The sequence below is a fragment of the Mus caroli genome, unplaced genomic scaffold (genome assembly GCF_978045245.1).
Source record: "Mus caroli unplaced genomic scaffold, Mus_caroli_1 scaffold_6, whole genome shotgun sequence".
NCBI lineage: Eukaryota > Metazoa > Chordata > Mammalia > Rodentia > Muridae > Mus > Mus caroli.
The window spans coordinates 26323925-26344108 of record NW_028227261.1 but is presented as its reverse complement, the minus strand read 5'-3'; positions in this window follow the sequence as shown (position 1 = coordinate 26344108).

Below are 20184 nucleotides of genomic sequence, written 5' to 3'. Positions count from 1 at the left end.
TCATTGTCAGGAGAGGAATTCAGGTGGGTGACATCTTGGTCCTGGGCTGAGATGTCGATTGGAGCTTCCCTTGCTTCCAGGACAAATAAATGCCTACCACTGGGGCTCCATACTCGTTCTTGGCCTCCAGGAGTCCAGCATCTCAGTGGTAGCTAATGAGCTGTGGAAAGCCAGAAAGAGGTGATTGGAAAGACTATTTTTGGACAGTGTTAAGTACCATGAAGAAAACAGAAGGGCACTCCAGGACTGGGGTTGGGGTGGAAGGGGATATCAGGCTCCCTCATGCAAGGCCCATCCTGCAGGGCCCATCTGCTGCAACCCCACAGGGCCCCCTCACATCCTCTTGCCTACTGCTGGCCTGCAGTAGGTGCTTCCTGGCAGCCCATCTCTGGAAAGTTTCCCTACAGACCTTCTCCCTCTGGGTCAGCAGCCTGCTGCTCCAAACACCGGCTTCTAACACCTTCCTTGAGGACAACTCAAATTAATGGGCCCAGAATAGCAAGAGTTTTGGCTTCCCCAGCCCGCCTCCAGGGCCAGGGGGGTGGAGACAGACAGCTCAGGTTCTTGGAAATATAGCCTTGACCTGCTGGCTTGCTCTGGGGAGAGGAGGAAGTGTTCTACCTCCCGCTGCTTGGCTTTAAATAACTCCCTGTGTTTCCCATAAAATATTAGACACAGGGAATCTGAAAGCAATCGTCTTAGAGCCCGCGACTTAGCACCAGATTACAGACTCGAAGGCTCCCAGCCTCATGTTCCGTTAGTAATGCAGGACCTCATATTTATGGCACCATTAAATTATGGATTCGGAATTCAAGAAACAGGATCTGAGGTATCTCGGGGCCCTGGGATTTGAGAACTTAGGAGTTGGAGAAACTTCAGTACTGACTTTTGGCTCTATCCTTCGCTAGCTGACATCCCTGGGCCTGGGCTGAATCTTTCTGTGTCTCAGTTTCCTTTTCTGTTAAAGGCTACCTGAGAGGACTCCTGGGAGAATTGGCTACACAGCCATGTGCAGAGCCAGCTCCAGGGATCATAGGGTAAGCTGCAAGGTGCAGGGGTCTCAAAGTTCTGACAAGGAGCCTAGTAATAACCTCCCTAATAACTGTGCTTAGCCTGTTCCTCTGTCTCCCAGGTTCTGTGTCAGAGGCCGCCCAAGCCAGTCTGCATTCTCTCCTGACATGAGGCCCTTCATGACTGAAGACACAGCCTTCCACCCCAAGGCTCATTGTTTTTTCACACTTCCTGCCTCCTGTGCCCCACTGATTGCTGCCTGGTCTCCTACTCCACTTTCGGTCGTCCACTCCGGCAGCTCTGGAGTGTGAGTTTGTCCTCCCACATGGCCTGGTGACCTCTCTCCCACTTCTTCCCTTATTACCTCTGGCCTCCCCCAGCTCCCAGACTTTCTGGAAGCTCTAGTCCTAACTCTGTGGGCAGAAACATCATTTATTCTCCAGAGACTGGGGAAGAGAACGCATATGGCTTACACAGCATCTGGCCAGTGGCATTGCCTGGGAAGTCCTCCCTGCCTACCCTTGGCGGTCTGTACCTCTCTTTCCTCAATCTCCAGGCTTCTACTGCTGAAGCTTGGAGAGTTTGCGGGACTGGGCTTCTGGAGCTAGGCAGAGGCTGGAAGCCTAACCCTGGAAGGACAAGCAAGAAACTGGGCTTTCCTGCTGGGGAGAAAGCACAGGCTGGGGCATCTCAAGGAGGGAAGAGACAGCCATGACCCAAGTCACCGCATCAGTGCCACGCCCACTTTATGTCACTGTCCCAGGCCCTGGTGAGCTGTCCTTCCACGAATGTTTTTTTCATCTTCCATTTTTCCATCAATGCCTTCTTCTCTGTGGGCCCCTAAACAAGCTGCCTTTCCCCTCCCAGCCCAGCTCACACCATGAACAACTCCTTCTACTATCAAACCATAGATGTGAAAATCTGACATTAAATCTGTGTTTACGTAACTGTGTAAGAGCCAAGCGGAGCAGAAAGTGACTAGTTGACAATGTTGCATTTTGCAGACATTTAATTGAACATGTACCCGTTTCGGTGTGGCAGCTTTCTGATGGAGCTTAGATCCTGGGACTTTTTTTCAGCCCTTAAACACTGCATGGGCCCTTAAATGCTCTGAGGCTCTGGCTGCAAGCCCAGTGCAGTACCTAATACAGTGACCAGACTGGACCAGAATGTCCCTCACTCGCGCCCCCTCTCTCCCAGGCAGAGTCGATGTCTGCTTGCCCCTCCCCATCTTCCATTTCTAGAACCTCCAGCTGATATGGTCGGCATCCACCTATCTGCCAGGCGTCTTCAGGGCAAGGGAGGTACAGCATCTTCATCTTATCATTTCAGATGCTCTACTGCCCCGCCCAAAGCAAGGCATGGTCAAGATTTACTCTAGGGTAGTTTTTTGGCAAGGAGCACTCTCCTAAAAGTTCCGGGAGATCCAGGAGAAATGAGAGAAAGCAGACAAGGAAGTCTCGACCGAATCTCCCACCCTTCCTAGCCCTCATATGATCATATGATATACCACCTGAGGCTAAGGAGTTCACAGCATCTTCTCACAGAACTGATAAGCCCAGGGTCAAGGTGTCACACCTGGGAAGGGTCTTCTTGCCACACTTGACCAGAAGTAGGGGGCAGAAAGAAAGCCCACCCCACAAAGAAATCCCTCCTAGCAAGGCATGGAACCTGCCCTGGAGGATACAGCTCGCTCAGCATACTCACTCTTCCGAGTCTCATCTCTCAACCTCAGGACACTATGTTACATTTCAATGCAGGTTTTGGAGCAGACAAACCTTCCAGCCCCATGTACAGGGGAGTGGACACTTAGCCGCAGCTTGGCTTTCGGGACCTGGATCTGGGTGTCCTATGGCCACATTCTGACTATCCCCAAGGGTAGCCCCCATTCCCCATAGGCTAATGTCCTACATAACTTTCTTGCCTATTGGTCGGTCCTGTGACCCTTCCCACTTGCATTTTAGGCCCCTCTCACTCGGTCACTCTGCCCTAACTAGGCTGGCTTCTGGACCCTTGAAACCAGCAGGCTGGATCACTTCCCTCTCCTGTTCTCACCCCTTGACATCATCCTTATCCTTGATCTTGTGTCTCTCTCAGCCATGCTTCTAATGGTTCTCAACCTTCCTAGTACTGCAACTCTTTCACCCAGTTCCTTACATCGTGATGACCCCAGCCTGAAAATTATGTCATCGCTACTCCATAACCGTCATTCCACTACTGTTAGGAATCATATTCTAAGTATCAGATATGCATGATATTTGATAATGCAACCCCAAAGAGGTTGAGGCCCACAGGTTGAAAACCATTGTAATATCTAAAGGAACCCCCTTTTTCCTGTAGGATCCACCCGGAGTACCTAGATAAAGGCCTCTAACTGGTTGAAGTGCATGTGTGAGTTTCCTGACTGTCACAGTGGCCCCGTAAAGAGGGGAACTGCCATCTTCCCCTTTTACAGGTAAGAAGGCTGAGGCTCGGGGAAAAAAAGTGACCAGAAAACACACAAATCACAGTCGCTAAGCCCAGGCTGCCTTCTTGTCTCTATTTGCTACCCTGGGACTGGAGACTTGGGATTCTTGGCATTGGGGGTAGCAGCTGGGACTGTTGGAGAGACTGAGAGACTGGCTGAGAGAACATAGTGGCCCAGTGTGTGTTCAAGACAGCAAGGGCGTCCAGGAGGAAGTGCTCTGAGAGGCCAGGGGAGAGCTAGGAAAGAAAGAAACTCCAGGGGAACACATGTGCACACATACTCACACATTTATACATGCACACACATAAATAAACATATATACACATGTAGACATATGCACATAGCACACACACACACACGTGTGCACACATACTCACACATTTATACATGTACACACATAAATAAACATATATACATATGCAGACGTATGCACATAACACACACATGTACTAGTGCATGGGGTGGGGGAGGGGAAATAGGGAGAGGGGGGGAACCCTCTGTTCCTTCAAGTACACTGCACATGTTCCTTCCTCCCTCAGGAGACTTGCCAGTCACCCAGGCCTGGGCTTTCTCTATCCTGCCCCTTAGGACTAATGGTGTAAGGATGGGTGGGGTGGACAAGTGTGTGGATGAGGCATGGGGGGGTCTCTCTGTCTTGCTAGGAGTGACCCCATAGCAGCCCTGCTCTGAGCCCAGACTCTCTCCCTGATCTAATTAGCATCGAGGAGAATTAAAGCACACAGCCCTGAAGTGAGCCAGTTCCCCTGAGGGCATTCCAGAACTAATACTGATTAAATATGAAACGGCCTCTCTCCTCCCGGCCCAGAGTCTATGAAGCCAGAACCAGAACTGGGAGTGTAATTGCTAGCTCTGATTATGCAAGGTGCGCTCTCAAACAAGGAGAGGGAAGGAAGGGAGAGACAGACGGGAGAGTGGAAAAGGAAAAGGGAGGGGAAAGAAGGGGATGGGAGGAAGAGAGGGAAGGGAGGAAGAGGGACAATGGAGGAGGAAGCAGGAGGGGAATGGGAGGGGGAAGAAAGATGCTGAGGAGGGAGAGGAATGGGAGAAGGGGGTAAAGGAGACAGAGGGGGAGGGGGAGGGCAAATGAGGGTGTGAGAGGGCAGGAACCTTAGATGGAGCCCACTTTTCCCCCTCTCCCCAGGAGCCTCAGCTCCTTCTGCTTAGGGGAAAGAGATGCAGAGAACCTCCTGATTTCCTCCATGACCATCTTGTCCATTTTTCCCCAGGTGAGTTATTGTGCACCTACTGTGTGCTGGGCATAGAATGGCTTTAGGTTGAGAAATAAACAAGCCAAACAAGGTGCTCACAAGACCCAGGGAATACACAGGTTATCCAGTTCTTCAGGAAAACAGTCTCCCCCTACCACACACACACACACTCCAGAACAGTCCACCTCAGGCTGGCACCACACATATAGAAGCCTGGAGCAGAGGAGCCCAAGCAGGTGGAGCTGCAGGGTGCAGGGAGAGCTTCAGGGCCTCAGCAGGGCAGGGCAGCAGGCAGACAGGCAGCAGGCAGGCATTCCTTCTGCTTAGAGTGCTTGCCCTCTCACACCCCCATGACTCCCTCTTTCACCTGCTTTAAGTCTTTGCAAAGACATCAACATTAACTATCCCTGATACCTCCACGTCTTCTTATGCTTTTTGCCGTTATAAACAGGTTAACATCTGATCTATCTGCACCCTGTCGCCCTCCAGGGACGCTCAGCTTCCCCAGGCTAGATCCTGTCCTTTTTACTGTTGTCTCGTTCTGTCCCCAGCACTTGGCACTAAGCAGGGGCTTATTAAATATCTATCGGACACATGAAGAATAGATGCATGAATGAATGAATGCACAGACTATCCTTGGGGCAAATAGAACTACCACAGACTTGAGATGAGAGACAGATTTTGTCATATGACAATCTGGAGAGAGAAGTAGGTGGTACGGAAGTTGCTACCTGGGAACAGCGAAGGAATGAGACAGCATTCGGTCATGGTACCCCAGGGGGATGAACAGGACTGAGGCATCAACAGTTCAAGCCCCTCCAGATTGCTGGTCTACAGGAAGAGTGGCACAGAGCAGCTTCAGGGCACACAAGGATTCAGTCTTGTTAGGCTTTGGGGGAGGAAGGAGGTCTGGCCACTGGGCACAAGGCCCTCTGTTAGCCACAGGATGAGGACTAAACTGGAACATGGCAGCCAGAGAGATAAGAATGATACATTAGACCTCAGAGAAAGACAGGAGGAGGATCTGCTGTCCTTCACCAAAGCCTCCTTTCTTTCCATCAGACCCAGAAGGGACAGAGGATGCATGTCAGCATGACTGGCTGCCACCTCATCCAGTGTGGGTCTGCCGACCTGGCTGGCATCACCCTGGCTGGTTTGTGTGGAACAGGACGCAGTCCTGTGGGCAGCCAGCCTTGAGTCTATCTCTTCCAAGTGACAGGCCTAGGCATGAGAGGAGGCTCAGCCCCAGACAGAGGGCTCTGGTTTCTATGGAAACCAGTGGCTGCACAAGACTGGTCCTGAGTAGCATCCCCTGCCAGGATTCAGTATTTATGGATCTGTCCACCTGAGCTGGGGTGGTCTCAGTCCCTGTCTGCTTCCTGTTGCTCTGAGTTCGTAATGCCCTCGGAAGTTGACTCCACTCCTGTGGACTGCCTTCCTCTCCGTTCAGAACATGAGTTCAGAGGCCCAAGAGGAGCCAGCCCTGGAGTCTGATGAGTCAGAGAAGCCTGGAGTTCTTGTGACCATTAGTAGTGATTGTAATTTGACATGCTCTAGAATCACCTCAGAGACTAGCCTCTGGGCATGTCCGCCAGGGAGATTCTAAAAAAACAAAAATAAAAAACAAAAAAAGTTTTTATTGAATCTTTGAGAATTTCACATCACGGACTCCAATCCCACTCATCTCCCAATCCTTTCATATCTGCTCTTCACCCTTGTAGCCTTTCCCCTCCAAAAGAAATTAAAAAAAAATAAATAAAAAATAAAATTAGAAAAGAAAAGAAAAATACATATACAACAACAAAAACCATCACGATGACCCTTCTGACCAACGACCTTCTCTATCAGTCAGTTTCCCGTGCACGTACCGTTCCACACGTCCGTCTTCCCCACATCTCCATCACATATTTGCTCATCATAGTGACATTGGAGGCTGCCGTTTGTCACGCAGTTACTCCGTTGCCCAAACAGCTTTCCTTGTGAATGAATGTTTGTCGCAATAAGTCATTACGCTTGCTCAAGGTCTCTGATGTCTGCTATATCATCGTCAGCACCGGACCCTCGTAGAAACTCTCGGATACCCTGCTGTTGCCCCGAGTCACAGAGATCCTACAGCCATGGATCCGCAGGACAAGCCCGTTCACGTGCTCCTGCAGCTCCTAGCTGGGGTAGATTGGGCCAACTCAAAACCTGGCGATAGTCTGCGGGCTTTCTCACACTTACATCACCAGGGCCCGCTCTCCCTCACCAGGGAGATTCTTGATTAGGTTAACGGAGATGGGAAGACCCACTCTAAATATGGGGGGCCCCCATTCCACGGTTTGGGGTCCTGGGGAAGAATAAAGAGGAGAAAACAGTCTGAATACCAGCATCCATTTCACTGTTTAAGCTCTGTGGATGTCACATGATGGCCGCCTCCCTCTGGCACAGCGCTTTCTCTAAGGTGGTGGGCTGTGGTCTCAGACCCTCAGCGGAAATAAGCCCTTCCTTCGTAAAGTGGCTTTTTTTCTGGCATCTGGTCACAGCAGTGAGACAATTAACTGTTTAGCCACATCCCAACCTCTCTCGGGGGACAGCTGAGGGACGTGGAGGGCGAGGGGATCTCACGATCCCAGCTACAGCTTCCTCTAGTTCCCCAAGCCCCAAACTTTGGCTAAGCCTTTAGGTGGGTTGCCGATCTTTGGGAGGCCTCAGCTATCCCCTATCTCCAACCAGGCATGTGGCCCCTGTTGGTCATGTCTGCATAGCCCAGAGTCCTTTGGTTTCCTAAGGAGCAGCCATGTTCAGGGACCCAGGAGACACAAACCACCTCACCAAGTGCCCCCAACTCCACCTTGCCCATCCTACAGACTGTTCACCTTGGCAGTGATAGGCGTGGGCAGTGCTGTCTGCATGATCAACAGAGAGTATTTTTGGTACCCACAGGGTGATGACAATGGGGAAGCAGGGTCAGGGTACCTAGATCTCTGCAGGTCACCTCAGTGTGTAGCTACTGTCCCCAACACTGTGGGAGGCACTGGGTGTATGTGGGAGGCAATATGAGCACCCTGAGTCTAGGATATTTCCTCTGTAAGGAACTAGCTGGTAGTGGATCCAGCCCTTCTCAGCCTATGCCCAGACCTGGGTCAGAGCCTGATAGGGGCCCACAGGCCATCAGACTCAATAGTACAATCTATGAATCAAGCTAACAGAGTGTTAAATTAAGTAAGCTCTACCCTCCTGCCCCAGGGACGCCCAGAGCTCTCTAATGGAATGTGAGGAACAGAGAGAGCTGGCGCTGAGCCCTCCCTCTTCCTGGGCCCCGACTTCTGACCTGGGGCAGCCTCCTTCGTCCTGGCTCTCTCCACTCAGCTCAACCACAGTCACACACAGTGAGAAACCCCCAACCTGCAGGTCCATGTTCTGTCTCTACCTCATTCTAGCTGTGCATCTGGGAACTGAGGAGGTCCCGTGGGACCAGCAGCAGGCTGGGCACACAGAAATTCCAGAGCAAGGTCCCTGAATCACAGGTCTAAGCAGGTCCTGGGTTCAGGTCTAAGTACATAAAGGGTAGATGAGTCCTAGAAATGTAGCAGGGCTGATCTGAGACAGGAGGCGAGGGGATGAGAAGAGCAGAGATCACCCAGGTCTGAGCTGGGTAGGGAAAACTCCATAGGGCGAAGAAAAACGACTGGCCGCAAAGAGGAGCCCACAGGCGCTCATCTAGAGTGCTAGGGCAATGCAGAGATGGGAGTGGAGCCAAGGGGCAGGCTGATGGCAAGATAAAGGTTTTGCACTTGTCCAGGGGGGAGGCTGTGGCCATTCAGAGGGCAGCAGCTACAGAAGTACCTAACCAAAGGCCCAGTAGGCAGCACAACCCATCAGCTCAGCTCTGTGCAGTCTACAGTCAGGACACACCAGGCATATTGGGATCCCAGAGAGCTAGATCACAGGCACATGGGTAATGGTGAGCCCACAGACAGGATCGGACTGCATAGGGAGAGGGGGTGCACAGGCACTGGGGCAAAGTGGGGGTCTGCGGAGTTGGTCCTTTCCTGTCACGGGCAGTTGAAGAACAAGAGGCAGAGACAGGCTTGACTGCTCTCACCTTCCACAAATGCCTGCCACTTGTGATAAATCAGACTGGTGCCCCTTCCTTTCCTGGGGAAGGGGCAGTCTTAGAGGGCCACTGGAGGTCTCCTTTCCAACTCTGAGTGTGACTTTGGCAAGTGCTATAATAGCTATCCAAATTCAGTCACTTCTGTGGGAATTCGGAGTTAGAGGGAGGGCCCTGATTCAGGTGGGAGGTGAGAGCCCCCTCTTGGAAGGTCAGTGGTTGACGATAGCCTTAAAAGTGGACCATCTCAGTGGGCAAAAGCAGGGCCCAATTGGGAGGGCGAGACTTGGAGAAGACAGAGGTCACACCTCTGGAACGCCACTGGGACCTGGTTCTCAGAACAAATTGCAAAGTAGGAAGATTGGAATGAGAAGGGGGGGACTTGGAGAGGTGTCGAGGCAAAGATGGGGGATCTGAATGGAAAGGGCCAGAAAGGAAAGCATCCACGGAGCCCGTGGCTGGGCTAATGTCACTGACTGACGACTGAGGGACGGGCTTAGGATGTGATCTCAAAATCCATAGCCTTGGGCTTCCAGGGAGCTCGGGTAAGAATAACAATATCTAAGGTAATTCCTTAAAGCTTCAGATTCTAGCGGAATCTTAGAATAATTGAATCATTGACTCTCAGTTCCCGGGTTTATAAATGACAGCAATTTTGAATCTCAGATTGCTCAAAGGTGTTACAACCCAGCCTGCTCTCCCTCCCTCCCCGAGACTTAACAATACACCCCTTGCTTACTCCTCTGCACATCTCCATGACAACCCCCAGAAGTAGGGATGATCAGGCTTGCCTGATTTTCCAGATGAAGAAACTGAGGTTCCAGGAAAGCAAACGAGCTGCTGAGGTCATACACCCCTCAGGACTGAAAGCCTGGACCCCGCCCAGGTCTCTCAGAGTCCCTGCAGAGCACTCACCTGTCCTGTGTATGCACCCCCCCCAAAGATGGGGGGGCTCGTCACCCCTCCCCAGAGCCACCTATCTGTCTTGACTTTGGACACAACTCTCCTGCACAAAGCATCCACCCATTAGTAAACCTTGGGAGATACCTCAAAAGCCAGGCCTTCTGCTGGCCCACTGTGACTCTCCCACTGAGGTGGAGCAGAGACTGCACCAGCTCACATCAGGCAGTGGGGGGGGGGAGGAGTAACTAACTCGGATATACAATCCCCACAGTCAGAATTACGGGGCCTAATGAGACTGGAGTCCTAAGTGCTGAGTCTTTAATTTCTTGGCTCTTTGCCCTGAAAACTTATTCCACAAAATGCGCCTGGGCCATCCATCCTTCCAGACGGTTTTTAAAGTGAAGCTGTTTGTTACAGGGAACAAGAAACAGGGAAGTAGGAGCAGTTGGAACTGAGCAGCCCCTCCACCCTCATCCCAGGTGACAGCAACAGGTCGGGGTGGCAAGATGGAGGGCCCGCAGGGAGAGCAGTGTCCCTAAAAAGCTCAGCCTCCAAGACAGGAAGGCACAACTCAGGACCAGGATTCTCATGAGAGTCAGAGGCCTTATATCAGGCTGTTGGCTGCTGGGGTCAGAGACTCAGGAAGCTAGGCATCTAGATGTTCTCATGTCTCTCCATCAACAATTTGCTTATTTCCTTATTTAACTTGCTCAGACTCCTGTTCTCAGCAGCTCTGAGTGTGAAGTGGCAGAGTCACTTTGCAGGTGAGTTGGCAGTTTCTCACGGAGTTAATCATAGTCTTACCAAACAATCCAGCAGCCAGGTCCCCCAAGTGTGTATGTCCCACCCAAGTGCTGTGAATGGTTCTGAGCCTCAAAGAACCTGCACATGGATACTGGTGTGGACTCCATTCAGAATTTGCTAAGAGGAGAAAACAACCCAAGAATGCAATAGGTGAATGGAGAAATTGTGGTAGGCCCACCCACTGGAATATTATAATCAGAAGGAGTGAGCCAGCAAGTTAGCAAAAGTGGATTGACTCCCACGTGACTATGTGAAGCAAAAGGAGGCATTTTGCAAACATTATATTTCTGTGGAATTCAGAAAGAAGGTGAAACCATTGATGTTGAATGGATCAGTGGTTGCCAGGTACATGGGAAGTAGGAAGGTTGAAGAGAGGTTACTCTACAAAAGTCTGCATAGCAAAACTACTGCATAAACCACAATGGTGGGTGAATGGTGTCATGCATTTGTTAAAATCCTTGGAATTTTCCAGAAGAAAAAAAAGAACCATAATATGGGTATACATATAAATTAAAAATACGATCAATATCAAAGGTCCCCAAGAGGAATGTATGCTGGTAGTGACTCTGAGCTGAGAGGACTGGAAAGCAGCAGTGCCCTGGTACCTGAGAGCACATCTGGTACTCAAACCTTGGTTCGAACACCATTTTCCAATAGGAACTATGAGATGTTAGGATGGGGCTGGACGTTCCCAAGGTAAGCTGCGTATCACAGGTGAACGTGGCAGTCTCACAAAAGCAGGGAGACACAGGAGTGACCTGTTCACCTCTGATCACAAACTTATGAGCTCTGTTTTCATTTGTGGGGTGCCTTTGAAATCACTGCACTGCACACCGAGCATAACAATGAAGTGCATGGGGGTAAGGGAGAGGGGAGGACTATTTGCTCTCTGCTGGTGTGGGAAGTCCCAGATGAGCAAGAACAGAAGGCTAGAAGGATCCATGCAGTCAATGATGGATTAGTGGACACATCTATGGTTAGCTGAGCACGGATGTGAATGCTTGTCTACATACAGAAACACCTGCATGAGTGCATGCAGAGGTTAGTGTCTCACTCTGTGAGCTGAGGGGACCTGAAAGCTAAGAGTAGCTAAGAGCACAGCTGGTACTCAAACCTTGATGCAAATACCATTTTCCAATAGGAAATATGAGGTGCTAAGATGGGGCTGGGCATCCCCAGGGTGAGCTTAGGGTATCCTATAATGTCAGGAGACAAGGATATGCAGGCCCCAGTAAATAAAAATCACAATGGTGAGGCTGCCACACCATGAATGAACTAAACAAGAGAGCTCTCGATGGCCAAGCCTGAAAGGATTTAAAGAACAAAGTAAAATATCATCCGAAGGTCGGAGTAAAGATTCAATACTCAAGTGACTGCTGGATAGACAGGAAGTAGATAGAAGCTACATGATATACCAATTGATAGATGACTGATAGAAGACAGATGATTAACAGAGAGCTATGTTTGATACATGGATAGGTAGACAGAAGATAGATGCTGGATGGATAGATAGATAGATAGATAGATAGATAGATAGATAGATAGATAGATAGATAGATAGATATGCAGACAGATTGATCAATCAATCAATAGACAGATGATAGATAGACAGATAGATATGCAGACAGACTGATCAATCAATAGACAGATGACAGATAGATAGATAGATAGATACATACATACATACACAAACATTACACAGATAGATGGTTGGATACATACATACATACATACATACATACATACATACATACATACATTAATACATACACAGATGATAGATACACACATACATGCATACATACACACACATACATATACATACACAGATGGGTGTATAGATAGATTTACACATACACAGATAGATAGATAGATAGATAGAGAGAGAGAGAGAGAGAGAGAGAGAGAGAGAGACATACATACACAGATAGATGAATGGATGAATAGATAGATAATCTTGCTAATGACCCGTGCAGACTCTGAAATGTCCCCACATCATTCCTGATCCAGATTCCTGTGTCTTCTCCTCAGTCACATCTCTGTTCAGGCAGGGGGCTCCTGGGCTGTGCTAACCTCCCCTGGTTTCTCCACCGCTTCTCTCCTGACTTCTACTCTGACACTCTCTTCATTCCTGCTCCCTGCTTGGGATTTTCCCCCTTCAAATTCTGGTGTCTTTGGGTGACAGTTCAGGTCACTGATCTGAGACGTGCCTTCTTTTCTAACGTGGGTTTTAGTATTCCACATGTCCCCCAAGAATCACTTTAGCAACTCTCTACTAATTTTGATGTGTTGTTCTCATTTTCTTTCTGTTGGAAATACTTTTTAATTCCCCCTTTGATTTACTCAGTAACACATGGGTAATTTAGAAGCCTGCTGCTTAAGTTTCTAAACATGTTGAAATTTGTTTTTTTAGAGATCTTTCTCTTAGTGATTTATAATTCCATTCTGCCATAGTCAGATCCTTTCTCCAAGTTGACTTTTTTTAGACTCGTTGAGATATGGTCCATCTTGTCAACACTGAGCTCTGCCACTGAGAGGAATGTTCCATAAATGTCAAACTGATGGTGCTGAGGGTTGAGCCTCCTTCATCCTGTATGATATTTGCAATGGTCAGTGTTAACTGCTTCCTTGGCAGAAGCTAGTATCATCTGGGAGGGAAACGTTTGGACTTTTTATGTAAGGAGTTATCTTGGTTACCTTAAGAGAGATAGGAAGACCTGACCACTATGGGTGGAGTCATTCCCTGGCTAGGATTCCGGATTGCATAGAAGGGTTCTGAACAGTGACATGCATACATTGCTCTCTGTTCCTGGTGATGGATGCTATGTGACTATCATACACAGATGAATGGATAGATATATAGATGGATGGATGGATGGACAGACAGGTATACAGACAGACAGATAGATTACATTGCTTACAGAAGCGCTTCTAATGATCTGTGAAGGTCAATATTAGCACATCTAACAAACTGCTTCAGGTTCCTGATGTCTTGGCATCTCTGCCATGGTGGTCTGTCTGTATTGAACTGGGAGCCAAAATAGGCCCTTTCTCCTGTGAGATGCTCTGTTCGGGTATTTTATGACAGCAACAGATCGGTTGCCAGGCTTCCCTCTCACTTGTTCCACCGGTGACTGAGGGAGGGGTGTTCCCATCTCCTGTGGTAAGTGTGGTTTTGTGTATTTCTTCTCTCAGGTCTTAGGTCACTAGGATATGTGTACAGGCAGAATTGTGATATCCCTGGACACATTGGCATCATAGTCCTCCCTACCTCAGATGATACTGTTTGCTCTGAAACCGGCTATCCCTGATCAGCTGCACCAGCCTCTCCAGCCATCATCACCAGAGATGATGAATTTTACCTTGTTGAGTGCTGGGTGTTTTGTTTTGCTAGCTGCCTATTTGCGGGCTCCGTTCTGGGACACAGCTAAGCTCCTTAGAAGCACTCAGCTCTACTGAAGCTCTGTCTTAAGAATTTCATACTTGAGACAGGAGCGGTCTGGTTCATCTTTCCCTTCCACGGATTCAGAGTTCTGTCTCCACACAGTGCTCTTCTCTGGTGCTGTGGGCTGAGGATTCCAGATACCTTGGTCTCCTGAAATGTCAGCTTTGTCAGCCGACCTCCAGGCCTTGCTGGGCTTGGAGAGCAGTGTTCTTCCCAGTCCCATGGACTGGAAATTTTGGGCTGCATGCCAGGGCAGCTGTGGGTGCACTTCATTTGTTCCCCATCTCTCTTCACTGCCTGATGTCCCATCTTTGTAAAGTGCTATATTATATACCATCAGCCTCCATCCTCACGAGTCCCTCATCCAAGAATAAGAAAAGCTGTGGGAGACTCTGGAGGCTAGCCCAGCTACAGATCTGGAGGCTAGCCCAGCTACAGACCTGTCACTGCATTCCTTGAAGTTTCGGATCTGAAAACATCTAGACCTAGCTCCAGATACATGGAATTCCCTTCCTCCCTCGCCAGGTCCTCCTTCCCTGTGCACCCCAAGATCTCAGTGCCTGTGGAGGACCCTGGAAGCAAGATCTTGCAGGTATCCAGGGGAAAGACTATTAGAGTGTGGTGGTAACTGAGACAGGGTCTAGAATCAGCTGAGAGACAGGCCTCTGGCACACCTTGATTATATTAATTGATCTGGGAAGATACATCTTAACCATGGGCGGGATCCTGGACTGTATAAATGGAGAAAGTTAGTAGGCAGCCACATGCACTCATTCCCCTGGTGCCTGATTGTGGATGCGATGTCACCAGCTGCTTGGACCTTTGCTGCCTTGATTTCCCCCATGGTGACAGATTGTCCCTTGGAGCTGTGCATTAGTTACTGTCTATCGCTGTGATGCAACATCATTTTCAAGGCTTATGATTCCAGAGAGATGAGTCGATGATGATGACAGGAGCAGAGATGTGGCAGCTGGAGCTGGAAGCAGGGCCTCACATCCAAACCAAGAGCAGGAAGCAGAGAACACAAGCTGGGGGTGGGCGGGCCATAAACTCTTGGGCCTGCCCCTAATCACTTACTGCTTCCAACAAGGCCACACCTCCTAAGCTTCCCCAAACTCTGTGGAAGACATCTTATTCAAACCAGTACTAACAGGTAGGCTACAATAAGCCCTTTCTCGCTTGGTTGCTTTTGTCCTAGTATCCTGTCACTGACATAGTTAAAGAAATCAAGACACTGCCATTCCCTCTCATCGCTGAAAGAAAAGCTCTACCGCTGGCATTCGGGAGCACCAAGCTACATCAGTTACCTCACTGTTTAAGTGGGAAAACTGAGGCTCTGAGGTATAGAAATTTTCACCATGTCCTACGGCAAGTTGGGACGTCTAGAACCTGCTTCACCCCCTCTGTGGGATTCCCCACCCAAGAGATCACATGAGAATAGTTCCCAGAAGGCAGTTTTAGGCATGGAACCCCCCTTGCCATATGTGCAGGGAGGCCTAGGTCCAGCCCATGTAAGTTCTTTGGTTGGTGGTCGGACTCTGAGAATCTCAAGGATCCAGGTTAGTTGTCTCTGCTGGTCTTCCTATGGAGTTCCTACCTCCTTTGGAGCCCACAATCCTTCCTCTGATTCTTCCATAAGAGTCCCCAAGCTCCATCCACTGCTTGGCTGTGGGTGTCTGCATCTGTCTGAGTCATCTGCTGGATGAAGCCTCTCAGAGGACAGCCATGGTCCTGTCTGCAAGCATAACAGAGCATCATTAACAGTGCAGTGGAGTTAGGGGTGTGACAGGTACTTTTCCCCACTCTGTCCCCAACCCTTCCTCAGTACAGCTCTGTGGGAAGCTGAGGGTCACCTAACACCTCCAGCTACAGAAGTACTTCAAGAAGCTTACCAGTGCACGCAGAGTTGAGCATATGTGTAATCATGGAGATTTTCTTCATTCGTGCAGTTTTGAGCATCCCAGCTTGTCATGTGGGAGACTAGAGTTCAATTCCCTGGTGGGGAAGCAAAAGGCCTTGTTTGAGGTTGGGGTGGTCTAATCAGGTAAGTGCATGCTCTGAATTCCATCCACAGAAGCCAAGGGAAGCCTGAATGTAGAGGCACATGCTGGTTGATCTAGCTGAATCTGTGGACTCCAGGCCAGTGAGAGATCCTGAATCAAAGTATAAAGTACAGAGAGACTGAGGGGATAGCCATCCAATAGCAGTCCCAACTCCAGACCCATCCCATGGGCAAGCACCAATCCCTGACATTGTTAATGATGCTCTGTTATGCTTGCAGACAGGACCATGGCTGACCTCTGAGAGGCTTCATCCAGCAGATGACTCAGACAGATGCAGACACCCACAGCCAAGCAGTGGATGGAGCTTGGGGACTCTTATGGAAGAATCAGAGGAAGGATTGTGGGCTCCAAAGGAGGTAGGAACTCCATAGGAAGACCAGCAGAGACAACTAACCTGGATCCTTGGGATTCTCAGAGTCTGACCACCAACCAAAGAACATACATGGGCTGGACCTCGGCCTCCCTGCACATATGTAGCAGATGTGCAGCTTGGTCTCCATATGGGATAAGAACAACTGGAGCCAGGGTTATCCCAAAAGTTGTTGCCTGTAAGTGGGATATATTCTTCCAGCTGCCTTGTCTGGCTCAATGGGAGAGGATGTGCTTAGTCTTGCAGAAACTTGAAGTGCCAGGGTGGGAGGATACCCAGGGGACCACCACGCACTCAGAGAAGAAGGGAGGGGGAGAAGGGGAAAGATTGTGGGACGGGGTGCCTGGGAGGGGGCAGTGAGCAGGATGTAAAGTGAATAAGTAAAAAAAAAAGTGCAGAGTGACTGAAGAAGACACCAGGGTTTCTACTGGCACTTACAAATTGTGCCCTTGTACACACACACACACATGCACACACATATGCATATACATATATATGTACATACAGGTGTATATATAAATATATATGTACATACATGTGCACACATATATATGCACATGTATACATGCACACAAATGCATATACACATGTACATGTACACACAGGTATATATACACACATGTATACATACACTCATGTGTACATATACATACACACATATACACACACATGTATATATACATATACACACAGACTGTGAGTTATAAGTAAGAAAAGCAGGTGAGGAGCCTGAGAAGAGCAGGAGAGCCACAGGAGAAGGCAGCCAGCTTCCTCTGGAGACCAGCCCAGTTCCAGGCCTATCATTATGTAACTCCAAGTTTCAGATTTGAAGATTCTGAACCTAGTTGCAGATATATAGAACTTCCTTCCTCCCATGCTCGGTCCTCCTTCCCAGGGCTCCTGGTGGCTTGGTTTAGCTTCTGCAGCCTCCAATAACAGCAAGAACTCCATTGACAATGCCTATTGGATCACAGAGTAGGGGCTCCATGCAGCCCAGATGAGTGGCCCGAAATTCTCAGGGAAACAAAAGCCATAGCCTCACTCCTGCTGCTGTGGCTCAGGGCTCTGCCTGCTCCAGGTACCTTCTTTCTTTACTCTTAGGATCCCATCCCAGGGAAATCTAACCAACCATCCCTCCCCGATGCAGATAAAGCAACAAGAAGCCGTGGGACACATGCATCATCACCCCCAAAGGGAAAATAAATCTTCCTAGCTGTGACCAGTGGATATCTCCTGCCCCTGACATGGTAGAGCTCATTGGCAGGGGAACAGGAACAGGTGAGCCCTGGAAGATGGTACACTGTGTGGTAAGGGCTGTTCTTGGCGACCTGCTGAGCCAGGACTGAACAGAAGAAGCAGGAGTATAAAGGCCTGAAGCATGGAGGTCTGCTGGTACTGGAGCCCCGGGTTCTCACCTCCTAGTAAGGAGTATCTGGGACAGAGATAGCCACCAGCTGCCCATCCCAGGCCCTCACAGTAGACTCACCTATCTGGGTGCTGGGAGGTGAGGCGTCCCACCCTCTGCCTGATGTGTACTTTCCTGATGCAGACCTGAGCCACTGGGCATCCCCTCCTCTCGTCTCCCCTTGCCTGGCCTTACCTGCAACCTCCTCCATGCCTGTTGATGGTCTTTTAGGGAACTCCACGAACCAGCCTTATGTCCTTGTGTTTGGAAGCACACAGTGTGACCATTAAGACCCTCTTATAAGAGGCCAGGGTGAGGACACCTTCCAGATCTCTGTATGAACAGCACCTCCACCAGGAACAGGCAGAGGGTTTCCTACACTGTCCCTGATAGACTGGCACTTAGGTCTAGAGACAGAGGCAGAATTTTGCTTTGGTGAGCCCTCTCTCCATCTGTCCTGGGGTTTCTATTGCTGCAATGAAACACCATGACCAAAAAGCAAGTTGGGGAGGAAAGGTTTATTTGGCTTACACTTCCATATTGCTATTCATCATCAAAGGATGTCAGGGCATAAAAATGGTCCTGATAGGCTCATAGAGTGGCACTATTAGTAGGCATAGCCTAGTTGGAGTGGGTGTGGCCTTATTGGAGAAAATGTGTCACTAGAGGTGGGCTTTGGGGTTTCAGATGCTCAAGCCAGGCCCAGTGTCATGTTCTCTTCCTGTTGCCTGCTGTTCTAGCACCATGTCTGCATGTCAGCATGCTTCCCGACATGATGATAATGGACTGAATCTCTGAACCTGTAAGCCGGCCCCAATTAAATGTTGTCCTTTATAAGAATTGCCTTGGTCATGGTGTCTCTTTACAGCAATAGAATTTTGACTAAAATAGGGCAGGAACCCAGTCAGGGCAGGAACCTGGTACAGAGATAGGAGCTGGTACAGAGACCATGGAGGGATGCTGCTCGGTGGCTTGCTCCTCATGGTTTGCTCTTCATAGTCTGCTTTCTTATAGAACTCAGGACCACCAATCCAGGGATGGCCACACCCACAATGGGCTGGGCTCTCCAACATCAACCACTAATTAAGAAAATGCCTTATAGCTGGATCTTATGGAGGCATTTTCTCAATTGAGGTTCCCACCTTTAAGATAACTCTGTGTGTCAAGTTGACATACAACCGGGCAGCACAGCACCTATGAACTTAATGACATACAGCCTTTGTCTCCAGAGACCTCTCATGCCTCATGTCTAGAGCCATGGCAGTCTCCTACTTTTCTCTTGTGTACCCTAAGAGGAAATGTGAACCCCTGTTTGTGCCCAGGGCACCAGGGGTGTTGAATGCTGAGTATCCCTCCAGTGTACCCCGAGTCTTTAATCAGCGGGATAGCAAACATGCATGAAGGAAGAAAAGAGTGGACTCCTAAAGTTGTACCCTGATCTCTAGTGTGCCATGGGATGTGTTTATACCACACCCCACACACAAAATAAATAAGTAAATAAACAAACAAAATGTAGTAAGATAGTTTTTAAAAGTTCAAAATGGATCCCGAAGACCTAGTCTCTCCTTCCATGTTTACCTAAGCATGCCAGACCACGGATGGGCTCAGGAAGAATTGGGGTTTTTATAAGTTGACGGATCCTTCTTTTTCTTCTTGCTTTCTCTCTCAGGTGATTTTCTTAGCCTAAGCAGAAGGAGAAATTCATGAGAAGACAGGAGAATAAACAGGATGCTCAGAGCCTGAGCAAAGGTTGGAGACCGTATAATGAGGTGGCAGAATCCTCCCTCTCGAAAGGTCACTTTGTCAGCTCGGTCTGTAGCAAATATCAGTGCTGTACATGTGTTCCGCTGCCTGTTCAAGATGGGAGATGCTGTGGAGGCAGGGAACCCAGCCCAGAGGTGGTTGAAACAGACTGATAAATACCCAAAGGCCCAGAGAGGGAGATATAACATACCCATGTCGCACAGCCAGGGAGCATAGCTGGAAACTCAGGCCCTCTGCTGCCTGCCTACCCTTCTCTTCCACCTGCTGTCCTTAGAGTATTGCTAGAAGCCATCGACTCTAATCCCATTATCACCCAGATCTTCAGGGTCAGTCTGTGCCTCTCAGTGATGTATAATTAGCAGAGAGACGAAACAGGAAGGGAATAATTGCTGCTGGTCAGTGGTGTGAGCCAGCCATTCTTGGGCACAGCTCTGTGGAAGGCAATTATAGGTAGAAAGACCCTCATTGCAGAAAGGCCAGTTGCTCAAGGGGGCTCAGGAGAGGGCTCGGTTTGGAGGGGACCCAAATTCAATCCCTAGCCCCTGTGTAAAAAGCCATCTGTGGTGGCATGCCTTTATAATTCCCCCCAGGGGAGGCAGACACAGGTAATTCCCCAGGGCTCAGGGA